Source organism: Prunus mume, linkage group LG5, assembly GCF_029339155.1.
Source record: "Prunus mume cultivar Tortuosa linkage group LG5, ASM2933915v1, whole genome shotgun sequence".
Lineage (NCBI taxonomy): Eukaryota > Viridiplantae > Streptophyta > Magnoliopsida > Rosales > Rosaceae > Prunus > Prunus mume.
The window spans coordinates 2,144,952-2,169,780 of NC_142702.1; the positions used below are offsets into that span (position 1 = coordinate 2,144,952).

A 24,829-nucleotide genomic window follows, 5' to 3' on the forward strand; every position below is an offset into this window, starting at 1 on the left:
TTGAAGAGAATTAAAAGTTGTGTATTCAATTGGGATTTTAAAAGATTATTTTAGGATAAATAAGTCATGTGGTATTCAATTAAGACTTTTAAGTAATCTAAATAAGTCTTGTGGTATTCCATTAAGACTATTAAATTTTTCAAAAGAGAACTGTCAAATCTAGTGGTATTTAATCAAGACTTCAAATAAGTAACAAAAAGTTTTATAGTATTTAAACCTTGTTAGTTTCTCAGGATTTTTAAAAATGAGAAATTCTGTGGGACTTTTTAGTGGGAGGTATAAATACCAACCTCTATCTCAAATCCCACCCTAACCCATTAGACTTTTCATGGTCCAGGTGTGTATGCAAGGTTTTGGTCCTCCTTTTTCGGAATATACATATTTTGCGGGGTGTTGAGGAGGACAGCAATACTACAAACAGCTTAGCACGTTCTAGATAGAGATTTGGTTCAAGGCTAAACAGCTTACTAATTATAGGATATAAAGCTAAACTAGAATGCAACTTTGTATAAAAATAGTTAGTGATTGGTTGGATAGTTTGATGGTGTTGAGCCTTCCCAATTGGACCGTAAATTGGCCTCAACTCAAAATGGAGTTGCATCATCCTTCCAAAGGAAAAAAAACAGAGAATAAAATAACAAAGTGGAAGGAAATTCAAGATGGCTATGAAATTAAGTTTCTTGGCAATGCTTTTGTGCTTATTGTTAGCATCTACACCTAAAGCTCATGCTAGTGTGTTTGACGTGACGAGTGCAACATACGGTGCAAAGCCTGGCTCTGATGTCAGTATGGCCTTGGCCAAGGCTTGGAGTGATGCATGTGCATCACCATCCGCGAGTAAAGTTGTTGTTCCGAACGGGACATACAAGTTGAAAGAAGCAACTTTCAGAGGCCCCTGTAAGGCTCCTATTGAGATGCAAGTTCAAGGAACATTGCAGGCTCTAGCAGATGCTGGCCAACTCACAAGACCAGATACTTGGGTTGGTTTTCAGTACATTGACATTCTCACCTTCTCAGGTGGTGGGACTTTTGATGTCCAAGGAGCTCTTTCTTGGAATCAAAATGATTGCCACAAAAACAAAATTGCAAACCTATTCCCGTTAATCTGCGGTTCGAATTCCTCACAAATTCCAAAGTTTAGGACATAACTTCACTTCACAGCAAATTTTTCCACATGCATGTTTTCCGGTGCAACCATACTACATTTCAACAGCTTACCATCACAGACTGATGACAGCAGAAACACAGATGGAATCCATATAGGGCTTCACTGTATTAACATTACTCATGCAAAGATTGGGAATCGGGATGATCTGTATTTCTATTGGTGATGACTCCCACGAAATCACAGTGATCTGATGTTACTTGTGGGCCAGGCCATGGAATAAGCATTGGAAGCCTTGGAAAATATAAGGACGAAAAGGATGTGACCGGGATCATAGTTAAGAACTGCACCATAACTAATACGGACAACGGTGTGAGAATCAAAACATTTCCAGATTCTCCTTCGCCTAGCACTGCCTCGGGTACACACTATGAGGATATTATCATGGTTAATGTCAGCAACCCTATCCTCATAGACCAATTGTACTGCCCATATACTCAGTGTGAACCAAAGCCTTCGTCAAAAGTTAAGATTAGCAATGTCAGCTTCAAGAACATTAAGGGCTCATCTTTCACTCCACTTGCAAGCTTGTATGTACCACGGGCATACCGTGTGAGAATGTGGAGTTGACTGACATTGATCTCACCTACGGTGGAGACAAAGGCCCTCTTACCTCTATGTGTTCTAATGTCAAGCCCACAATTACTGGTGTGATAAAGGCTCTTGGTTGTGCTACATCGTCCTTGGCACCTCTTCCTTTATCCAAGAAGTAGAAAGTACTAATTAATGTTCTCTATACATAAATTGCTGTGTTCTACTTTGCTTTTGTGCTACATGTTCCCTCCTTTGGCCAAGATAAATAAATACACAACACAATTTTCATCAATGGCAACAGGATTTAGAGCCCTCTTATACCATTGTTGACCTGTTTGATCCCAATTTTCATCACTGAAAACTTCCCTTGTGAATTTTGCAGTAACACCTCATGATGTTTCTCTGTCTTATATAAAAAACAATCGATAGATCTTTCTTGCCGAAATTTTGTCGGGACTATTAAAGTGGAAGGGGATGCACAATATATTATTACTGCTCTTGAGAAAGATGGGGAGGATTTGCATGTGTGGAAGGTCACCTTTTTAAAAAAGCTAAGTGCCTCACACATTCTTTCTCTCTAGTGTGATGGCGATATAGCTCCATAGAATGTAATAAGGTGGCTCACTCCCTTGCTAAGCATGCCTTGTTGTTAGATCAAGAATCTTTTGGTTAGAGGAAGAGCCTCCATGACTTAATTACTTCATTGTTATTGGATAATACTCCAAGTTTATCAAATTAATGAAATCTTTCATATTTAAAAATAAAAAAATTAAAAAAATAGGAGGGTGAAGCTAGAAAACAATTTTTAGAGGACCAAGCGTGTGAATAACTTAGTTTGGGGACTTCAAATTCAATTTGGGAATTAAATATTATATAGGTAATACATAATATTTAATTATAAAAAAGATGAGCCTTGGGCTTTGGAAAAATTTAATTAAGACACCCAAAAGAAAATAAGTAATTTATTTTTTCGTTTTTGCATAGCAGAATTAAATCTGTAACATATTTAAATATTCACTAAAGAAATAATAGTTAATACATAATTACTAATTAAAGTAATTTAAAAGGGCTAAGATATTACTTAATTACATATATTAAATTAAAGAAGTTGGCTAGAAAACAAAAGTAAAGAAACTAATTATATATATTTTTTAAAAAAAAATCTCCTGACGAAATGTCGTCGGTAGAGGTAAGTTAAATCAGGAGAGGTCTAATCCGATAAATATTTGCTGGCATAGACATGTGCCAACGCAACTTCGTCGGGAGAGTTTGCTATTTGCAGGGTATAGCCGATCGACTGTACTTTCAAGATATTATATAATTTTTGGTGTATTGCCGTGCGGATACACATTTAAAATATTCTATTTTAACGTATAGCCGTGTGGCTATACAGTCAAAATATTATATTTAAGGCTATACTTTTAAGATATATATTTTTTTTAGTGTATAGCCGTTCGGCTATACCTTTAAAACATTATATTTAAGGAGTATAGCCCTGTATTATTAAAATATTATATTTATGGAGTGTAGCGGCACGACTATACCGTTAAAATATTATATTTAATATTTAAATAGTATAGCCGTTTGGCTATACTATTTAGTGAAGAATTAGTATTTAAATATTTCAATTAATTTCATAAAATTACTTAATAAATACAAATTAATTATATTTAATTATCTTAAATAATTTTGTGGAATTTACAATTATTTTAAAAATAGTTTCAATTATTTAAAAATTCTAAAAATCGAATTTTATTCTCCAAACTCTAAATCCAAGTCTCGAACCAAAAACCGTAGGTTTCGAACTTGTCCAAACTTGTTCCAAAATCATTCGCAAGCCTTAAACTCTAATTATGAATCTACTGTAGGGCACTTAGGACTCGATTAGGCTTGGATAATTACGTAACTCGACCTAGGGCTTTATGATTTAGGTTTAGTTCTCAGTCTTGGGTTAGTATGACATAACCGAATCTACACTAGACATGTCTTGGGAAATTTTTTCGGGATAAACCTAGCCCGACGAACTTTAACGGGATAGACCTGTCCCTGCGAACTTTGATGGGATAGACCTATCCCGCGAATATGTGTCGCCGATCACCCCTTTTTTTTCCTTCACAGCCAGAGCCATTGTGCCAAAACGACTGGTCGCTCTGCCCAAACTATCGGTCGCTTTGTCCTCCTTTACCGAACATTAAGCCTCTGTGTCAAAACAACTGGTTGCTAGTGAAAAATGATTAGTCAACTCCATGCTGCCAAAATCATTAGGAGGAAGTTGAACTTTTGTTGTTGTTGAGATTTTGCCTAATCCGGACCCACATTCAGCTTTAGTACCACACCAATCACCTTTCGAAGAAGTCGTTTAGGTAACATCTCCTCCTGAAACAAATAACACTAACGAAATATACCATGATAATTTGATTTCAGAAAACATAAAGGATGCAGATACCCCGATACACTAACTTCCAGAAAGAAAGAACATTGGCAAACCTCGAGTACAGTAAGAAGCAGATCTTAAAGAGAAAAGAAAATATACCATCAATAATTATATATCTCTAAGTAGATTATTAGAGTCACATGTATACTTTGTGGAGTAGTTGGCAGATATATATATATATATGTCCCTAATAGTGTGACTGAAGCACTAGAAGGCTCAAAATGGAAAAAAAGCCATGAATGAATAAATGCTATGACAGGACCCGCCCAAATTCCACTTTGGAATCCGTGTCGAACTCGGTTTTGTCCAACACTTGGCAGGTGTCAGGCCCGAATGACCAAAATACGCTTCTTTCCCTAATCCAAAAACTGATTTAGGGTTTAACTTATACCGGAAAACCGGTAGAGTCTCCCTTGAAAAAGGCACATGCACAACAAACTCAAATAGCCCCGAGCGTTCAACACAATCAACTTTACAAACTGAACATAACAAACAATAAAAAACTTGTGGCTGCACCCAGGTTAGCCTAGGTTGCCCAAGTACCTTTACTGAGGGATCAAGCCACACGTAGTTCTTTATACAAGAAAATAGAGTTCAACCCACATGTAAGCATATGAATTAAATGTTCCATCGCACTTTCCTAAAACCAAAAGCTTCAAACTCTAATCAATCCACTGAAACTTAAGCAAAAGATATTGATTTCAGAACAATCTTCCGCCCATCACATATGTGCATATACAAATACATATATATGAAATAGCTCATTACAGATAAGTACGAAAACTAGAAAATTATTAAAATAACATTGGCCATGTGAAACCTTAATATCAATATCAACGCTTTGAATAAAACATGCTTCCATCTTTAACATGTAAAAACAAACTCATCACTCAAGAAAATAGTTGTGAATTGTATACAATCCTTAAAATTTAGAAAACTTTCAATCCTTGTCTCATAAATCTAAATACATGTATTAAAACTTTCACCAATAAGTACCAAGATAAAATCATCAATTTTAGTTTAAAACATCTCCAAACTCAAATACTCTCTACCTGGGCGTACCCCCAATCATAATCCGTCAATTCCAATAATATTGCGTGAATTCCAAGTACCATATATGTTACATCCTCGCAGAACTCGGGGAACCCATGGTCGGCCCGAGAATGCATATCCTAGCAGAAGTCGAGGGACACATAGGCAGCCCGAGAATGCATGTCCTCGCAGAACTCGGGAAACACGTGGTCAGCCCGAGAATGCATATCCTTGTAGAATCAGGTGATCAGCCCGAAACGCATATCTATCAAATCCCCTCTAGGACTTAGGAAGATATAATCAACCTGAGAACGCAAATCCTTGCACCACATGGTTCAGGGGTCCTTGAGACTCGTGGGGCATTGTCAGAAATGACTAGACTGTTCTGAAGGCAACTAGAGGTGAGGGGGGGAGGTACTCCTGTGGTGGGTTTGAAAACCATTTTCCGAAACTTATCATAAAATTCCTCTTTTTCCACAAATCCACTTTCTCAAATCCATTTTCTAGATTCTTTCTCAACTTTCCAAAAATCAATTCTTAAATAGATAACCAAAAATCCATTCTTAAATAGATAACCAAAAATCCCTTTTTAAAACGAGATCAATCCCAACATTCCTTAACTTGAATTTGACCATGCATAATCTTTCAAAACTTTTCTCAAACTACATTCAAATATGTACAACATACTATTGAGAAAAATAGTATCCATCATTCATCGATTTCAAGCCACCGAGCATATATTTAAATATAGACATACAATCAGGCATTTAATTAATTCCTTATTCATGCCAAAACCCGGTTATCCAAGCCATTCCCAACTCCACACAATTAAACATAATATAACATGCATGGAAAGTAAAAGCGATTGCATAATAATTCATAAACATTAAAACAAAACACTCAAAACACAATACCATTTTAAAACAAATCTCCAATTACAATTACAACTACTAAAGGGCCTCAACCGAGCCAACAAAGCCCACAATCTAAGTCAACTAGGCTCGTAGGGCCCACGACCCCAATTGTTATATGACAATTCCTATTGGTCCATAACCAAAAGTTTAGCCCATTCTAGAAGTCCTGTCACGATCTAACAGTCAGTTTGACCCCAATCGTTGAATTTGACCAATTGGGCCCGTAGCGCCCAGAACCTCTGATTTTCAATCTGAACTTTATTATAAGTCCAACAAGTCTACTTAAAAAGTTTTGGGAGTTTGGTCTAGAACGAGTGGTCGGATCGCTGTTGATCACACAATCAGACGGTAACCGGTTTACTAAACCCTAGAATCATGGATTGAGAGTATCCGGGACGCCCATTCACTATCCACCAGTTCCAACACAAATCCTAGAAGTACAAGGAACAACACATTAGAAAATGGGACCTATTGAACGGTCCGAACTTATTGAACCCGGATATCGCATAATAGGTGCAATACTCGTTCAACTGTCAAACGATAATCAAATCCAAATCCGAGCATACCGTCATTCTCAGGACGACAAGGGTAATAATTTAGAACTCTATAGGCCACCACCCACCATGGGCAGAGCATAGGTGTCTTGAAAGATTTTCCAGCGACGAAAAATCCCAAAAGCACCAGCGAATACCTATGCCAACAGATTCAGACTTACTAGGGGATCAAGTTTTGTTCTTGGACCATGGCCAAAAACTAGTCGGAACTAGCCGAATCGAAGCCGAAACCGTCGGCTAAAATGAGTATTTTGAACGACATGTAAAACCTCAAAATTGATCCAAGATACCAGCATAGACAACTAGAGCACATGGATGGGATGAAAATTCATACCTGCAGATCGACGAAAATAGCCACGGAAATAGCATAAAACGGTGTTAGAAACTTCAAAAATCATCCGAACTTCCAATCGTTCCAATTTAATTTCTTTGGGCTTTTGAGCTGGGAAAATGTGAGTAAGATAGAGGACATCGATACGAAACTTTTGCAACCAATCTTGCTTGAATCGGACACCGGACAGCGCCAAAATCCCCGTTGAAAATTTGCTGCCACTCGTTTAGAGAGAGAAAGTCACGTGCGTAGGGAGAGAGAGAGAGAGAGAAAGGCTGATCGGGTATTTTAAAACTCAAGTTCAAAAAATTTACGTTTGTGCCACTGCCCTTTTGTTGACCACAATTTCTTCGTTATAACTCCGATTTGAGCCCACTATGTGTCTAAGAAACTCGTGAGAGCTAGCTCTACAAAATTGTGCCAGTCAAATCCTCTAAATCCTTCTAGATCGAAAAGTGACTAAGGTAACCTACCCCCAAGGGCAAAATTGTAAATCTACAATTAAATAATCAAATGAATAGTGATTTTTGGGACTGGGTGTTACATGCGAGCTCTCCAGAAGATTGCCATATGAGAGCTCGTGTCTTTACCTTACGGAAAGAAGACTATGGGATGCAGGTTGATCTATACTGTGAAACTCAAAGCAGATGGATCTATTGAAGGATATAAAGTTAGATTGGTGGCGAAGGGTTACACACAAAGATATGGGGTGGACTACCAAGAGACATTTGCCCTAATAGCCAAGATCAACACTATCAGAGTCCTACTGTCTTTAGCAACAAAATTAGATTGGCCACTACATCAATTCGATGTTAGGAATGCCTTCTTACACGGAGACTTGGTAGAAGAGATATACATGGATTTACCACCAGGATGTAAGTTAGCTCCTGAAAAGAAAAATTAAGTTTGCAAGCGCATAAAGTCATTATATGGGTTAAAACAATCTCCGAATGCATGGTTTGACAGATTTACTAAGTCCTTGAAGAATTTTGGATACACTTAAAGTAATTCAGATGACACCCTGTTCTTGAAGTGTGATGAAGGAAATATCACTGCATTAATTGTTTATGTGGATGATATGGTCGTAACTGGGAACGACACTAGAGAGCAACATAAGCTACACAAGTATTTGTCTCGGTAATTTGAGATGAAGGCTTTAGGTACGCTTAAAGACTTCCTCGGAATTGAACTAGCAAGTTCAAAAACTGGTACATTTTTGTCTCAAAGGAAGTATGTGATGGATCTACTCACTAAAACAAGAATTCTTGGATGTAAGCATGCTGACACACCCATTGAGATAAATCACAAGTTGTGAGAAGACATGGACCGGTTGTCAACCAAAAAGGCACAATACTAGCACCTTCTTTTTGGTAAATATGAAATATCTTAGCCTTTTTTAAGGGAGCTGATTTCTCCACTCCCATTTTCTCCACTTACACGCCCTTTTGTTTTATAATAATTTTTAATCAAAATTTTCTTTTTTGTTCTTTCTCTTTCCTATTCTACCCTTATCCTAAATTAATTTTTTGATAATTAAAATTAAGAAAAGTTAACATAAAATAAAAAAGAAGTCAGAGCGTCTTCTTCTATTTTGATACCTAAACCCTCTTCTTATCCTTCATTGTGTCTTTCCCACTTCTCATACCCAGAGCTACTCAATCCTTCTCCTACCCAAAGCAAATACTCTTAATTATTGGTGAAAGGTTAGCTATGGATGAAGAACAAAAATTAGAGTCTAAGTTGCAGAGGATTTTAGACATGGTGGGCCATAGTGATTTTATAGTGGAATGATAGAATTTAGTAATCCTTCAAATTCTCAAGATATTATGCATGGTACGTTTTATTTCTTACTTAATCTAACTTTATCGGTTATTAGCAGTGAATTAGCATATTGGTTTTATGTATGTGTGTGTATCTTTACGTTTAACCTTTTCATAAGGGATTTGTTAACCTTGTGGGGAGATGGCATTGATGGTTTACATTTGTGTCCAAAAGGAAGCTTTTTGAACTCTAAAAGATGTTTCTGTATTAAAAAGAAATTCACTTTGCTGAGCATTACCTATTATCTTATTCATAGGTTCAGTTTTACGAAATACTTGGTGCTCTAATGAATTGCAATTCAATTTTGAGTTTGTGTTTTGTGTGCTCTGTCTTTCTTTTGCCCTCTTATCTTCTCATGTGCACACAAAGACAAGTTTAAATTAGTGCCACTGCTATCTCTTTATTTTTGCCCTTGGGTAAAGGTCGTGGTGACCTGCTGGTGCGACCCATTGGAGGCACCAACCAACTGCTCAATGAAATGTCTCATAGCAGTACCTGTTCTGTAATATATATTCATTCTTAACTAATATGTGATAGGCAGTGAAGCATAAACATTCTTCATAGCTGTAGCCAATGTGTAGTTTATGTTTCATATAAATTGGATGGTTTGTGATATAGGTAGTGAAGCATCGATTGATGAAAGTGACAAAATGCTCTCTTTGACAAACAAAAATTTTCAAAGTTGGGAAGACCTCATTGAAGCTGCTCGTAAGATTGCCTTTGTGCAAGGGTATGCACTAGTTATTAGAAGATCTAAATCCGAGATATATGTTGTCCTTGGTTGTGATAGAGGCAGTAATTATAAAAGCAGAAAAGTTCCACTAGAGGAAAGAAAAAAGAAATCAGCATCTCGCCTCATAAACTGTCCATTTGAAATTTGGGGCAAAAAGAAAAGGAAACTTCAAGGATTTTGGAAATTGGAGATTAAAAGTTTGTTGCATAATCATGAACCTTCAACGGACATGTCTAGACATCCCTATTGTCGTCGATTTTTAAATGAGGAAATTATTCGGATTAAAGAAATGTGTATGGCTGGTATACCACCGGGCCAAATTCTCTCTTCACTTCGACAGAGCAATCCTCATCTTCGAGCAATTTTCCGAAACATTTACAATAAGAAGGCTAAAATTTTGGAAGAGAGCCTAGCAGGACGTACGGTTATTCAAGCATTAGTGGATGAACTTGGTGAGGGTGGTTTCTCTTATATCATTGAGTATGACCAAGAAGGGCATTTGACTCATTTGTTTTTTGCTCATCCTATGTCAATTGAATTGAGTAAGAGTTATCCACATGTCTTTTTGATGGATTGCACTTATAAAACTAATAAGTATAAGATGCCATTATTGGATATAATAGGGGTTTCAAGTTTCAACACTTCATTCTAGTCTTGTTTTGTCTTCATGCAAAAAGAAGAAGAGAAGGATTATGTGTGGGCTCTAGAAATGTTCAATAAAATTTGTGGGAGTTCATAATCAGCCATTGGTGATCATATCAAATAGAGAATTGGCCTTAATGAATGCTATACGCATTGTATTCCCAAGTGCTTGTAATTTGTTATGCGTGTGGCATATTGAGAAAAACATTCTTGCAAATTGTAAACCTCATTTTAGAGAAGAAGTTGATTGGGTTGCTTTCCTATCTACTTGGGCTGATTTAATCAAATCTCCAAATGAATCATCATTCGATAAAGCTTGGGATCGTTTTGAAAACGAGTACAAGGAGAATGCTGCTGTTTTGAACTATATTAGTGGTACTTGGCTGCCATTGAAAGAAAAATTTGTAAGTGCATGGACAGATGAGGTTGCACACTTAGGTAATCGGGCTACTTCAAGAGCTGAAGGTGCACATGCAATACTAAAGAAGTATCTTCAAGTTTCAACCGGAGGTCTTCGTGAGGTAAAAGAAAAAATATGTCTTGCTATTGAACATCAATTTCAAGAAATCAAAACTCAACTCTCAAGTGAAAAGGTTTGTGTTCCATATAGACTTTGGATTCCATTCTTTGAAGAAGTTGTTACTCATGTATCTATGTTTGCTTTAGATGAGTTATACAAGCAATATGAAGCTGCAAAATATGGTAATCTTTCATCTCAATGCACAGGCCATTTTTTCAAAACGATGGGTATTCCTTGTGGACACATGATTAAGGATATGAAAATTCAAGTATTGCCTTTAAATGCCATACATAATCAGTGGAGGATCGATGCACGATTGTTTAACAATGATCAACATGCAAGTTTGGACGATGAAAATGATCAAATAAATAGTCTTCTATTGGACTTCAAAGAAAAGTATGAAAAACTGCCCATTCTTCAAAAAGATGATACAAAGAGATAACTATCTCAATTTGTTGGTACTTCTTTTCCCTTAATTCTGGAGCCTAAGATTCAACCTCATAAAGGACGGCCACTAGGGTCAAAGAAGAGAAATGGATCTAGCTCTACAAGGCGTGAACCTTCAAAATTTGAGATAGTTGAAAAGTCTCGTAAATGTAGTGTTTGCAAAGGTGTTGGCCACAATAAAAGTACTTGTCCATTTCAAGTTGCCTCTTAATTCTACCTTTTGGACATGGATAGAAATGTAAGTATTTGTGTGCCAAATTCTTTATTTTTTTTTTACCAAGTATGTGAGTACTATTTATCTTTGTTGTAGTTAATAGATAATAAATTTTTTTGACTAACATGTTTACAGGTAGAAGAACCAAAGAATGTTACTAACCAAACTGTCATTAGGAGCTTAGATATGCAGAGAGCAAGGTACTTCTTATGCATAATAGTCTCATATTTTTATTCTTTCATAATTTTCAATGTAATTGTACATGTCTTCTTATTAAAGGGAATTGTATCTCATCAAATTTTACAGTAGTAAATAGTATTATGAGAGATCAATTAGTTTGTTAATTAATTAGTCTTCTTTCTTGTAGGTATTTTGAAGTGGTTGGATGGATTCATCCTTATTTCAGATGTCTTTTTTTTTTTTTTTAACACAAGGAAGAAGTGTTGTATGGAATGATACAGTTTGGTTAATGGAGCTAAATTATCTTTTTTGTGGTTATAGCTTTTCTCTGCTCTTGTTTGGATTTGGAATGATATAGTTTGGTTAATGGAGCTAAATTTTTTGGCAACCACGATGGTTTTGTCTGTACTTTTTGGTTGTCACTCTTGTTGCTATCTCTGTTTAGCCATATTTTTTGGCTTTCAATGAAGTTTCAGCTATTGACCAAAAAAAGAACATGCCAATGGAGCTAAGTTTTTTGCTTTCTTTTATTTCCCATGTTATCTAAACAGTCCAATGAAGCATCTAAGTAAATATTTATATTTTGTTCTCGAATGGATCACTATTTTCTAGTTCAAGAATGGGAGATGCCAGATGCAAATGAATCACTAAAGAAATTTTTTGCCTATTCACAAAAAATAAAAATATAAAAAAAAAAATAAAAAATCCCTATGGTTGCAAGGTTTATCCGTGGGCATGTGTTTTTGTAGCAGGTGGACCACATAATTTTGCCTAGACAAATATACAGTGTTAATTATTTCTTACTTGATGAAAGGGAAAAAAAAAAAAAGGCATGTTGGAAAATTAAGTGTAAAGAAAAAGAAATAATATAAAAGTGAAGTAAAAAGAAATAAGATAGGGTAAGGGTATAATAGGAAAGAGAAAGAACAAAAAAGAAAAAAATTGATTAAAAATCATTAAAAAGCAAAAAAGAGTATAAGTGGAGAAAAATGGAGTGGAGAAATCAGCTCCCTTTTTTAATTGCTTTAATTATTATAAATTTAGTGAACAATTAGTATTTAAATATTTTACTAATTTCAAAAATTACTTAATAAATTGCAATAAACTATTTTAATTATTTTTTTAACTTTGTTTTTTTATTTTATTTTGTACAAAATTAGTTTGTTTAGTTTAATATGTTCAAATATTTCAATATGTCTGAATATTTTAATAGTATCGTCGTGTGGCTATACTCTTAAAACCCGAATATATTTAACGGGTGTAGCTGCGTGGCTATACTCTTTAAATATTAATATATTTTAATAGTACAGTTGCACGGCTATACTATTCAAATATTCGAACATATTAAACAAAATAAATTGAATTTGTAGAAAAAACTAAATAAATAAAAAAGTCCACAAAATAATTTAAAATAATTAATTTACAATTTTTGAAGTAATTTTTGAAATTAGTAAAATATTTCAATACTAATTATTCACTAAATACATAAAAATTAAAGTAATTTTAAAATGGTAAGAAATTACTCAATTATTTTATGCAGTATAGCCGGCGGCTATACTTAAATAGTATAGCCGTAGGGCTATACATTAAAAATATTATAATAAATAACAAGTATAGCCACTCTTTAAATATTAATTTATTTTAAAAGTATACTGCTTCTTTACAATGGCGCCCGCATGATAATAACGTGCAGACCGTCCGTATGAGAGAATAAATGTGTATATATGTGTATATATATATATATATATATATATATATATATACATTGAGTTTGTCTGATAATCTTCAATTAATATAGCGGAAGGATCAAAATCAAGCTGGCATACTAATCCTAGCTTCAATTGGCCAAGCATGGGGAGAAAGAATGCTCTCTTGTTCGAACTGGTTGGAGGCCAAGAAAAGTATATAGAGTAGAAACTGATGCATTATCTAGACAATGATGAATTAGTGAATGTATGTTTTAACACAAGCAATTTATTTGTAAATATTAAATATATTAGAATTTTGTAGCTCAGAACATGTGAAGGTATCTGAGCGAAGAAAAAAGACCGGCACAAGCACCACAAAATAAAATAAAAATCAAACAACACAACAATTTATCTTTAGTACTTTCCACTTCTTTAGCACAGGCAAGGGCTTTTGTGACACAAGTAATGGTGGGCTTGACATTAACATTGAGAGCTAAGAGGGCCTTTGTTTCCATTGTAGGTGAGGTCAATGTCACCGGCGGATAGCAAGCAAAACCTCTGGATTATAAGACAAATAAAAAAGTATGGTCAAAAATAGATGAACTAACCACCACAATGGTGCAAATGGATTATTTAAGCTAAGTAGATGAATTAAAGTTGTTAAGATGAGGCACTTTCTAGTTGGATGATATTAGAAAAAGTATATACATAGATGCGCCAATAGTGTAGGCATGGTCTTTTCCTGTTGATCTTGTTAACTCTATCCAGGTGTGTATGCATGGTTTTGGTCCTCCTTTTTTGGAATATACATATATTGCGGGGTGTGGAGGAGGACAGCAATACTACAAACAGCTTAGCACGTTCTAGATAGAGATTTGGTGATGAATATTCTCAAGGCTAAACAGCTTACTAATTATAGGATATAAGACTAAACTAGAATGCAACTGTGTATAAAAATAGTTAGTGATTGGTTGGATAGTTTGATGGTGTTGAGCCTTCCCAATCGGACTATAAATTGGCCTCAACTCAAAATGGAGTTGCATCATCCTTCCAAAGGGAAAAAGAAAAAAAAACACAGAGAATAAAATAACAAAGTGGAAGGAAAATCAAGATGGCTATGAAATTAAGTTTCTTGGCAATGCTTTTGTGCTTATTGTTAGCATCTACACCTAAAGCTCATGCTAGTGTGTTTGACGTGACGAGTGCAACATACGGTGCAAAGCCTGGCTCTGATGTCAGACGGCCTTGGCCAAGGCTTGAGTGATGCATGTGCATCGCCATCCGCGAGTAAAGTTGTTGTTCCGAGCGGGACATACAAGTTAAAAGAAGCAAATTTCAGAGGCCCCTGTAAGGCTCCTATTGAGATGCAAGTTCAAGGCACACTGCAGGCTCCAGCAGACGCTAGCCAACTCACAAGACCGGATACTTGGGTTGGTTTTCAGTACATTGACATGCTCACCTTATCAGGTGGTGGGACTTTTGATGGCCAAGGAGCACTTTCTTGGAATCAAAATGACTGCCACAAAAACAAAAATTGCAAACCTATTCCCGTTAATCTGCGGTTCGAATTCCTCACAAATTCCAAAGTTCAGGACATAACTTCACTTAACAGCAAATTTTTCCACATGCATGTTTTCCGATGCAACCATACTACATTTCAACAGCTTACCATCACAGCACCTGACGACAGTAGAAACACAGATGGAATCCATATCGGGCTTCACTGGTATCAACATTACTCATGCAAAGATTGAACTGGGATGATCAGTATTTCTATTGGTGATGACTCACGAAATCACAAAGTGACTGATGTTACTTGTGGGCCAGGCCATGGAATAAGCATTGGAAGCCTTGGAAAATATAAGGGCGAAAAGGATGTGACCGGGATCATAGTTAAGAACTGCACCCTGACTAATACGGACAACGGTGTGAGAATCAAAACATTTCCAGATTCTCCTTCGCCTAGCACTGCCTCGGGTATACACTATGAGGATATTATCATGGTTAATGTCAGTAACCCTATCCTCGTAGACCAATTGTACTGCCCATATACTCAGTGTGAACAAAAGCCTCCGTCAAAAGTTAAGATAAGCAATGTTAGCTTCAAGAACATTAAGGGCTCATCTTTCACTCCACTTGCAGTCAAGCTTGTATGTACCACGGGCATACCGTGTGAGAATGTGGAGTTGACTGACATTGATCTCACCTACGGTGGAGACAAAGGCCCTCTTACCTCTATGTGTTCTAATGTCAAGCCCACAATTACTGGCGTGATAAAGGGTCTTGGTTGTGCTACATCGTCCTTGGCACCTCTTCCTTTATCCAAGAAGTAGAAAGTAATAATTAATGTTCTCTATACATAAATTGCTGTGTTCTACTTTGCTTTTGTGCTACATGTTCTCTCCTTTGTCCAAGATAAATAAATACACAACACAATTTTCATCAATCCCAACAGGGTTTAGAGCCCGCTTATACCATTGTTGACCTGTTTGATTCCAATTTTCATCGCTGAAAACTTCCTTTGTGAATTTGGCAGTAACACCGCATGATATTTCTCTGTCTTATGTAAAAAACAATCGATAGATCTTTCCCGCCGAAATTTTGTCGGGACTATTGAAGTGGAAGGGGATGCACAATATATTATTACTGCTCTTGAGAAAGATGGGGAGGATTTGCATGTGTGGAAGGTCAGCTTTTTAAAGAAGCTAAGTGCCTCACACATTCTTTCTCTATGGTGAGATGGCGATATAGCTCCGTAGAATGCAATAAGGTGGCTCACTCCCTTGCTAGGCATGCCTTGTTGTTAGATCAAGAATCTTTTGGTTAGAGGAACAGCCTCCATGACTTAATTACTTCAATGTTATTGGATAATACTCCAAGTTTATCAAATTAATGAAATCTTTCACAATTTTTTAAAAAAAAAAAAAAATAGGAGGGTGAAGCTAGAAAATAATTTTTTGAGGGACCAAGAGTGTGAATAACTTAGTTTGGGGGCCATTACATAAATCTTTTACAAACTCTTCCATAAAATGCTAGAAATAGCCCTATACTGTTAAAATATTATATTTATGGAGTATAGCCGGGCGGCTATACCGTTAAAATATTATATTTCGCGCGGCTATACTATTTAGTGAAGAATTAGTATTTAAATATTTCAATTAATTTCATAAAAATGACTTAATAAATAAAAATTAATTATCTTAAACAATTTTGTGGAATTTAAAATTATTTTAAAAATAGTTTCAATTAATTACAAATTCTAAAAATCGAATTTTAATCTCCAAACTCTAAATCCAAGTCTTGAACCAAAAACCCTAGCTTTCGAACTTGTCCGAACTTGTTCCAAAATCGTTCGCGGGCCTTAAACTCTAGCTACAAATCTACTGTAGGGCACTTAGGACTCAATTAGGCTTGGATAATCACGTAACTCGATCTAGGGCTTTACGATCTCTCAATAGTGTAGGCATGGTCTTTTCCTGTTGATCTTGTTAACTCTATCCAGGTGTGTATGCATAGTTTTGGTCCTCCTTTTTTGGAATATACATATTTTGCGGGGTGTTGAGGAGGACAGCAATACTACAAATAGCTTAGCACGTTCTAGATAGAGATTTGGTGATGAATATTCTCAAGGCTAAACAGCTTACTAATTATAGGATATAAAGCTAAACTAGAATGCAACTGTGTATAAAAATAGTTAGTGATTGGTTGGATAGTTTGATGGTGTTGAGCCTTCCCAATCGGACTATAAATTGGCCTCAACTCAAAATGGAGTTGCATCATCCTTCCAAAGGGAAAAAGAAAAAAAAACACAGAGAATAAAATAACAAAGTGGAAGGAAAATCAAGATGGCTATGAAATTAAGTTTCTTGGCAATGCTTTTGTGCTTATTGTTAGCATCTACACCTAAAGCTCATGCTAGTGTGTTTGACGTGACGAGTGCAACATACGGTGCAAAGCCTGGCTCTGATGTCAGTACGGCCTTGGCCAAGGCTTGGAGTGATGCATGTGCATCGCCATCCGCGAGTAAAGTTGTTGTTCCGAGCGGGACATACAAGTTAAAAGAAGCAAATTTCAGAGGCCCCTGTAAGGCTCCTATTGAGATGCAAGTTCAAGGCACACTGCAGGCTCCAGCAGACGCTAGCCAACTCACAAGACCGGATACTTGGGTTGGTTTTCAGTACATTGACATGCTCACCTTATCAGGTGGTGGGACTTTTGATGGCCAAGGAGCACTTTCTTGGAATCAAAATGACTGCCACAAAAACAAAAATTGCAAACCTATTCCCGTTAATCTGCGGTTCGAATTCCTCACAAATTCCAAAGTTCAGGACATAACTTCACTTAACAGCAAATTTTTCCACATGCATGTTTTCCGATGCAACCATACTACATTTCAACAGCTTACCATCACAGCACTGACGGTAGAAACACAGATGGAATCCATATCGGGCTTCACTGGTATCAACATTACTCATGCAAAGATTGAATCGGGATGATGTATTTCTATTGGTGATGACTCACGAAATCACAGTGACTGATGTTACTTGTGGGCCAGGCCATGGAATAAGCATTGGAAGCCTTGGAAAATATAAGGGCGAAAAGGATGTGACCGGGATCATAGTTAAGAACTGCACCCTGACTAATACGGACAACGGTGTGAGAATCAAAACATTTCAGATTCTCCTTCGCCTAGCACTGCCTCGGGTATACACTATGAGGATATTATCATGGTTAATGTCAGTAACCCTATCCTCGTAGACCAATTGTACTGCCCATATACTCAGTGTGAACAAAAGCCTCCGTCAAAAGTTAAGATAAGCAATGTTAGCTTCAAGAACATTAAGGGCTCATCTTTCACTCCACTTGCAGTCAAGCTTGTATGTACCACGGGCATACCGTGTGAGAATGTGGAGTTGACTGACATTGATCTCACCTACGGTGGAGACAAAGGCCCTCTTACCTCTATGTGTTCTAATGTCAAGCCCACAATTACTGGCGTGATAAAGGGTCTTGGTTGTGCTACATCGTCCTTGGCACCTCTTCCTTTATCCAAGAAGTAGAAAGTAATAATTAATGTTCTCTATACATAAATTGCTGTGTTCTACTTTGCTTTTGTGCTACATGTTCTCTCCTTTGTCCAAGATAAATAAATACACAACACAATTTTCATCAATCCCAACAGGGTTTAGAGCCCGCTTATACCATTGTTGACCTGTTTGATTCCAATTTTCATCGCTGAAAACTTCCTTTGTGAATTTGGCAGTAACACCGCATGATATTTCTCTGTCTTATGTAAAAAACAATCGATAGATCTTTCCCGCCGAAATTTTGTCGGGACTATTGAAGTGGAAGGGGATGCACAATATATTATTACTGCTCTTGAGAAAGATGGGGAGGATTTGCATGTGTGGAAGGTCAGCTTTTTAAAGAAGCTAAGTGCCTCACACATTCTTTCTCTATGGTGAGATGGCGATATAGCTCCGTAGAATGCAATAAGGTGGCTCACTCCCTTGCTAGGCATGCCTTGTTGTTAGATCAAGAATCTTTTGGTTAGAGGAACAGCCTCCATGACTTAATTACTTCAATGTTATTGGATAATACTCCAAGTTTATCAAATTAATGAAATCTTTCACAATTTTTTAAAAAAAAAAAAAAAAAATAGGAGGGTGAAGCTAGAAAATAATTTTTTGAGGGACCAAGAGTGTGAATAACTTAGTTTGGGGGCCATTACATAAATCTTTTACAAACTCTTCCATAAAATGCTAGAAATAGCCCTATACTGTTAAAATATTATATTTATGGAGTATAGCCGGGCGGCTATACCGTTAAAATATTATATTTCGCGCGGCTATACTATTTAGTGAAGAATTAGTATTTAAATATTTCAATTAATTTCATAAAAATGACTTAATAAATAAAAATTAATTATCTTAAACAATTTTGTGGAATTTAAAATTATTTTAAAAATAGTTTCAATTAATTACAAATTCTAAAAATCGAATTTTAATCTCCAAACTCTAAATCCAAGTCTTGAACCAAAAACCCTAGCTTTCGAACTTGTCCGAACTTGTTCCAAAATCGTTCGCGGGCCTTAAACTCTAGCTACAAATCTACTGTAGGGCACTTAGGACTCAATTAGGCTTGGATAATCACGTAACTCGATCTAGGGCTTTACGATCTCTCAATAGTGTAGGCATGGTCTTTTCCTGTTGATCTTGTTAACTCTATCCAGGTGTGTATGCATAGTTTTGGTCCTCCTTTTTTGGAATATACATATTTTGCGGGGTGTTGAGGAGGACAGCAATACTACAAATAGCTTAGCACGTTCTAGATAGAGATTTGGTGATGAATATTCTCAAGGCTAAACAGCTTACTAATTATAGGATATAAAGCTAAACTAGAATGCAACTGTGTATAAAAATAGTTAGTGATTGGTTGGATAGTTTGATGGTGTTGAGCCTTCCCAATCGGACTATAAATTGGCCTCAACTCAAAATGGAGTTGCATCATCCTTCCAAAGGGAAAAAGAAAAAAAAACACAGAGAATAAAATAACAAAGTGGAAGGAAAATCAAGATGGCTATGAAATTAAGTTTCTTGGCAATGCTTTTGTGCTTATTGTTAGCATCTACACCTAAAGCTCATGCTAGTGTGTTTGACGTGACGAGTGCAACATACGGTGCAAAGCCTGGCTCTGATGTCAGTACGGCCTTGGCCAAGGCTTGGAGTGATGCATGTGCATCGCCATCCGCGAGTAAAGTTGTTGTTCCGAGCGGGACATACAAGTTAAAAGAAGCAAATTTCAGAGGCCCCTGTAAGGCTCCTATTGAGATGCAAGTTCAAGGCACACTGCAGGCTCCAGCAGACGCTAGCCAACTCACAAGACCGGATACTTGGGTTGGTTTTCAGTACATTGACATGCTCACCTTATCAGGTGGTGGGACTTTTGATGGCCAAGGAGCACTTTCTTGGAATCAAAATGACTGCCACAAAAACAAAAATTGCAAACCTATTCCCGTTAATCTGCGGTTCGAATTCCTCACAAATTCCAAAGTTCAGGACATAACTTCACTTAACAGCAAATTTTTCCACATGCATGTTTTCCGATGCAACCATACTACATTTCAACAGCTTACCATCACAGCACTGACGACAGTAGAAACACAGATGGAATCCATATCGGGGCTTCGACTGGTATCAACATTACTCATGCAAAGATTGGAATGGGGATGACTGTATTTCTATTGGTGATGACTCCCACGAAATCACAGTGATGATGTTACTTGTGGGCCAGGCCATGGAATAAGCATTGGAAGCCTTGGAAAATATAAGGGCGAAAAGGATGTGACCGGGATCATAGTTAAGAACTGCACCCTGACTAATACGGACAACGGTGTGAGAATCAAAACATTTCCAGATTCTCCTTCGCCTAGCACTGCCTCGGGTATACACTATGAGGATATTATCATGGTTAATGTCAGTAACCCTATCCTCGTAGACCAATTGTACTGCCCATATACTCAGTGTGAACAAAAGCCTCCGTCAAAAGTTAAGATAAGCAATGTTAGCTTCAAGAACATTAAGGGCTCATCTTTCACTCCACTTGCAGTCAAGCTTGTATGTACCACGGGCATACCGTGTGAGAATGTGGAGTTGACTGACATTGATCTCACCTACGGTGGAGACAAAGGCCCTCTTACCTCTATGTGTTCTAATGTCAAGCCCACAATTACTGGCGTGATAAAGGGTCTTGGTTGTGCTACATCGTCCTTGGCACCTCTTCCTTTATCCAAGAAGTAGAAAGTAATAATTAATGTTCTCTATACATAAATTGCTGTGTTCTACTTTGCTTTTGTGCTACATGTTCTCTCCTTTGTCCAAGATAAATAAATACACAACACAATTTTCATCAATCCCAACAGGGTTTAGAGCCCGCTTATACCATTGTTGACCTGTTTGATTCCAATTTTCATCGCTGAAAACTTCCTTTGTGAATTTGGCAGTAACACCGCATGATATTTCTCTGTCTTATGTAAAAAACAATCGATAGATCTTTCCCGCCGAAATTTTGTCGGGACTATTGAAGTGGAAGGGGATGCACAATATATTATTACTGCTCTTGAGAAAGATGGGGAGGATTTGCATGTGTGGAAGGTCAGCTTTTTAAAGAAGCTAAGTGCCTCACACATTCTTTCTCTATGGTGAGATGGCGATATAGCTCCGTAGAATGCAATAAGGTGGCTCACTCCCTTGCTAGGCATGCCTTGTTGTTAGATCAAGAATCTTTTGGTTAGAGGAACAGCCTCCATGACTTAATTACTTCAATGTTATTGGATAATACTCCAAGTTTATCAAATTAATGAAATCTTTCACAATTTTTTTAAAAAAAAAAAAATAGGAGGGTGAAGCTAGAAAATAATTTTTTGAGGGACCAAGAGTGTGAATAACTTAGTTTGGGGGCCATTACATAAATCTTTTACAAACTCTTCCATAAAATGCTAGAAATAGCCCTATACTGTTAAAATATTATATTTATGGAGTATAGCCGGGCGGCTATACCGTTAAAATATTATATTTCATGGCTATACTATTTAGTGAAGAATTAGTATTTAAATATTTCAATTAATTTCATAAAAATGACTTAATAAATAAAAATTAATTATCTTAAACAATTTTGTGGAATTTAAAATTATTTTAAAAATAGTTTCAATTAATTACAAATTCTAAAAATCGAATTTTAATCTCCAAACTCTAAATCCAAGTCTTGAACCAAAAACCCTAGCTTTCGAACTTGTCCGAACTTGTTCCAAAATCGTTCGCGGGCCTTAAACTCTAGCTACAAATCTACTGTAGGGCACTTAGGACTCAATTAGGCTTGGATAATCACGTAACTCGATCTAGGGCTTTACGATCTCTCAATAGTGTAGGCATGGTCTTTTCCTGTTGATCTTGTTAACTCTATCCAGGTGTGTATGCATAGTTTTGGTCCTCCTTTTTTGGAATATACATATTTTGCGGGGTGTTGAGGAGGACAGCAATACTACAAATAGCTTAGCACGTTCTAGATAGAGATTTGGTGATGAATATTCTCAAGGCTAAACAGCTTACTAATTATAGGATATAAAGCTAAACTAGAATGCAACTGTGTATAAAAATAGTTAGTGATTGGTTGGATAGTTTGATGGTGTTGAGCCTTCCCAATCGGACTATAAATTGGCCTCAACTCAAAATGGAGTTGCATCATCCTTCCAAAGGGAAAAAGAAAAAAAAACACAGAGAATAAAATAACAAAGTGGAAGGAAAATCAAGATGGCTATGAAATTAAGTTTCTTGGCAATGCTTTTGTGCTTATTGTTAGCATCTACACCTAAAGCTCATGCTAGTGTGTTTGACGTGACGAGTGCAACATACGGTGCAAAGCCTGGCTCTGATGTCAGTACGGCCTTGGCCAAGGCTTGGAGTGATGCATGTGCATCGCCATCCGCGAGTAAAGTTGTTGTTCCGAGCGGGACATACAAGTTAAAAGAAGCAAATTTCAGAGGCCCCTGTAAGGCTCCTATTGAGATGCAAGTTCAAGGCACACTGCAGGCTCCAGCAGACGCTAGCCAACTCACAAGACCGGATACTTGGGTTGGTTTTCAGTACATTGACATGCTCACCTTATCAGGTGGTGGGACTTTTGATGGCCAAGGAGCACTTTCTTGGAATCAAAATGACTGCCACAAAAACAAAAATTGCAAACCTATTCCCGTTAATCGGTTCAATTCTCACAAATTCCAAAGTTCAGACATAACTTCACTTAACAGCAAATTTTTCCACATGCATGTTTTCCGATGCAACCATACTACATTTCAACACTTACCATCACAGCACTGACGGTAGAAACAGATGGAATCCATATCAGGCTTCACCGTATCAACATTACTCATGCAAAGATTGAATCGGGATGATCTGTATTTCTATTGGTGATGACTCCACGAAATCACAAAGTGATGATGTTACTTGTGGGCCAGGCCATGGAATAAGCATTGGAAGCCTTGGAAAATATAAGGGCGAAAAGGATGTGACCGGGATCATAGTTAAGAACTGCACCCGACTAATACGGACAACGGTGTGAGAATCAAAACATTTCCAGATTCTCCTTCGCCTAGCACTGCCTCGGGTATACACTATGAGGATATTATCATGGTTAATGTCAGTAACCCTATCCTCGTAGACCAATTGTACTGCCCATATACTCAGTGTGAACAAAAGCCTCCGTCAAAAGTTAAGATAAGCAATGTTAGCTTCAAGAACATTAAGGGCTCATCTTTCACTCCACTTGCAGTCAAGCTTGTATGTACCACGGGCATACCGTGTGAGAATGTGGAGTTGACTGACATTGATCTCACCTACGGTGGAGACAAAGGCCCTCTTACCTCTATGTGTTCTAATGTCAAGCCCACAATTCTGGCGTGATAAAGGGTCTTGGTTGTGCTACATCGTCCTTGGCACCTCTTCCTTTATCCAAGAAGTAGAAAGTAATAATTAATGTTCTCTATACATAAATTGCTGTGTTCTACTTTGCTTTTGTGCTACATGTTCTCTCCTTTGTCCAAGATAAATAAATACACAACACAATTTTCATCAATCCCAACAGGGTTTAGAGCCCGCTTATACCATTGTTGACCTGTTTGATTCCAATTTTCATCGCTGAAAACTTCCTTTGTGAATTTGGCAGTAACACCGCATGATATTTCTCTGTCTTATGTAAAAAACAATCGATAGATCTTTCCCGCCGAAATTTTGTCGGGACTATTGAAGTGGAAGGGGATGCACAATATATTATTACTGCTCTTGAGAAAGATGGGGAGGATTTGCATGTGTGGAAGGTCAGCTTTTTAAAGAAGCTAAGTGCCTCACACATTCTTTCTCTATGGTGAGATGGCGATATAGCTCCGTAGAATGCAATAAGGTGGCTCACTCCCTTGCTAGGCATGCCTTGTTGTTAGATCAAGAATCTTTTGGTTAGAGGAACAGCCTCCATGACTTAATTACTTCAATGTTATTGGATAATACTCCAAGTTTATCAAATTAATGAAATCTTTCACAATTTTTTAAAAAAAAAAAAAATAGGAGGGTGAAGCTAGAAAATAATTTTTTGAGGGACCAAGAGTGTGAATAACTTAGTTTGGGGGCCATTACATAAATCTTTTACAAACTCTTCCATAAAATGCTAGAAATAGCCCTATACTGTTAAAATATTATATTTATGGAGTATAGCCGGGCGGCTATACCGTTAAAATATTATATTTCTGCTATACTATTTAGTGAAGAATTAGTATTTAAATATTTCAATTAATTTCATAAAAATGACTTAATAAATAAAAATTAATTATCTTAAACAATTTTGTGGAATTTAAAATTATTTTAAAAATAGTTTCAATTAATTACAAATTCTAAAAATCGAATTTTAATCTCCAAACTCTAAATCCAAGTCTTGAACCAAAAACCCTAGCTTTCGAACTTGTCCGAACTTGTTCCAAAATCGTTCGCGGGCCTTAAACTCTAGCTACAAATCTACTGTAGGGCACTTAGGACTCAATTAGGCTTGGATAATCACGTAACTCGATCTAGGGCTT

At 36.8% G+C, this 24,829-nt stretch overlaps 6 pseudogenes; all 6 read left to right on the top strand.

Moving 5' to 3' along the window:
• Window positions 1-659: 659 nt before the first annotated feature.
• On the top strand, window positions 660-1,878 carry LOC148916616 (exopolygalacturonase pseudogene; annotated as a pseudogene).
• Window positions 1,879-7,571: 5,693 nt separating this feature from the next.
• On the top strand, window positions 7,572-11,338 carry LOC103343565 (PKS-NRPS hybrid synthetase cheA-like; annotated as a pseudogene).
• A 2,982-nt stretch (window positions 11,339-14,320) lies between these two features.
• Window positions 14,321-15,542, top strand: LOC148916617 (exopolygalacturonase pseudogene; annotated as a pseudogene).
• A 1,512-nt stretch (window positions 15,543-17,054) lies between these two features.
• Window positions 17,055-18,269, top strand: LOC103330532 (exopolygalacturonase pseudogene; annotated as a pseudogene).
• A 1,515-nt stretch (window positions 18,270-19,784) lies between these two features.
• Window positions 19,785-21,008, top strand: LOC148916618 (exopolygalacturonase pseudogene; annotated as a pseudogene).
• A 1,509-nt stretch (window positions 21,009-22,517) lies between these two features.
• Window positions 22,518-23,725, top strand: LOC148916619 (exopolygalacturonase pseudogene; annotated as a pseudogene).
• Window positions 23,726-24,829: the final 1,104 nt, after the last annotated feature.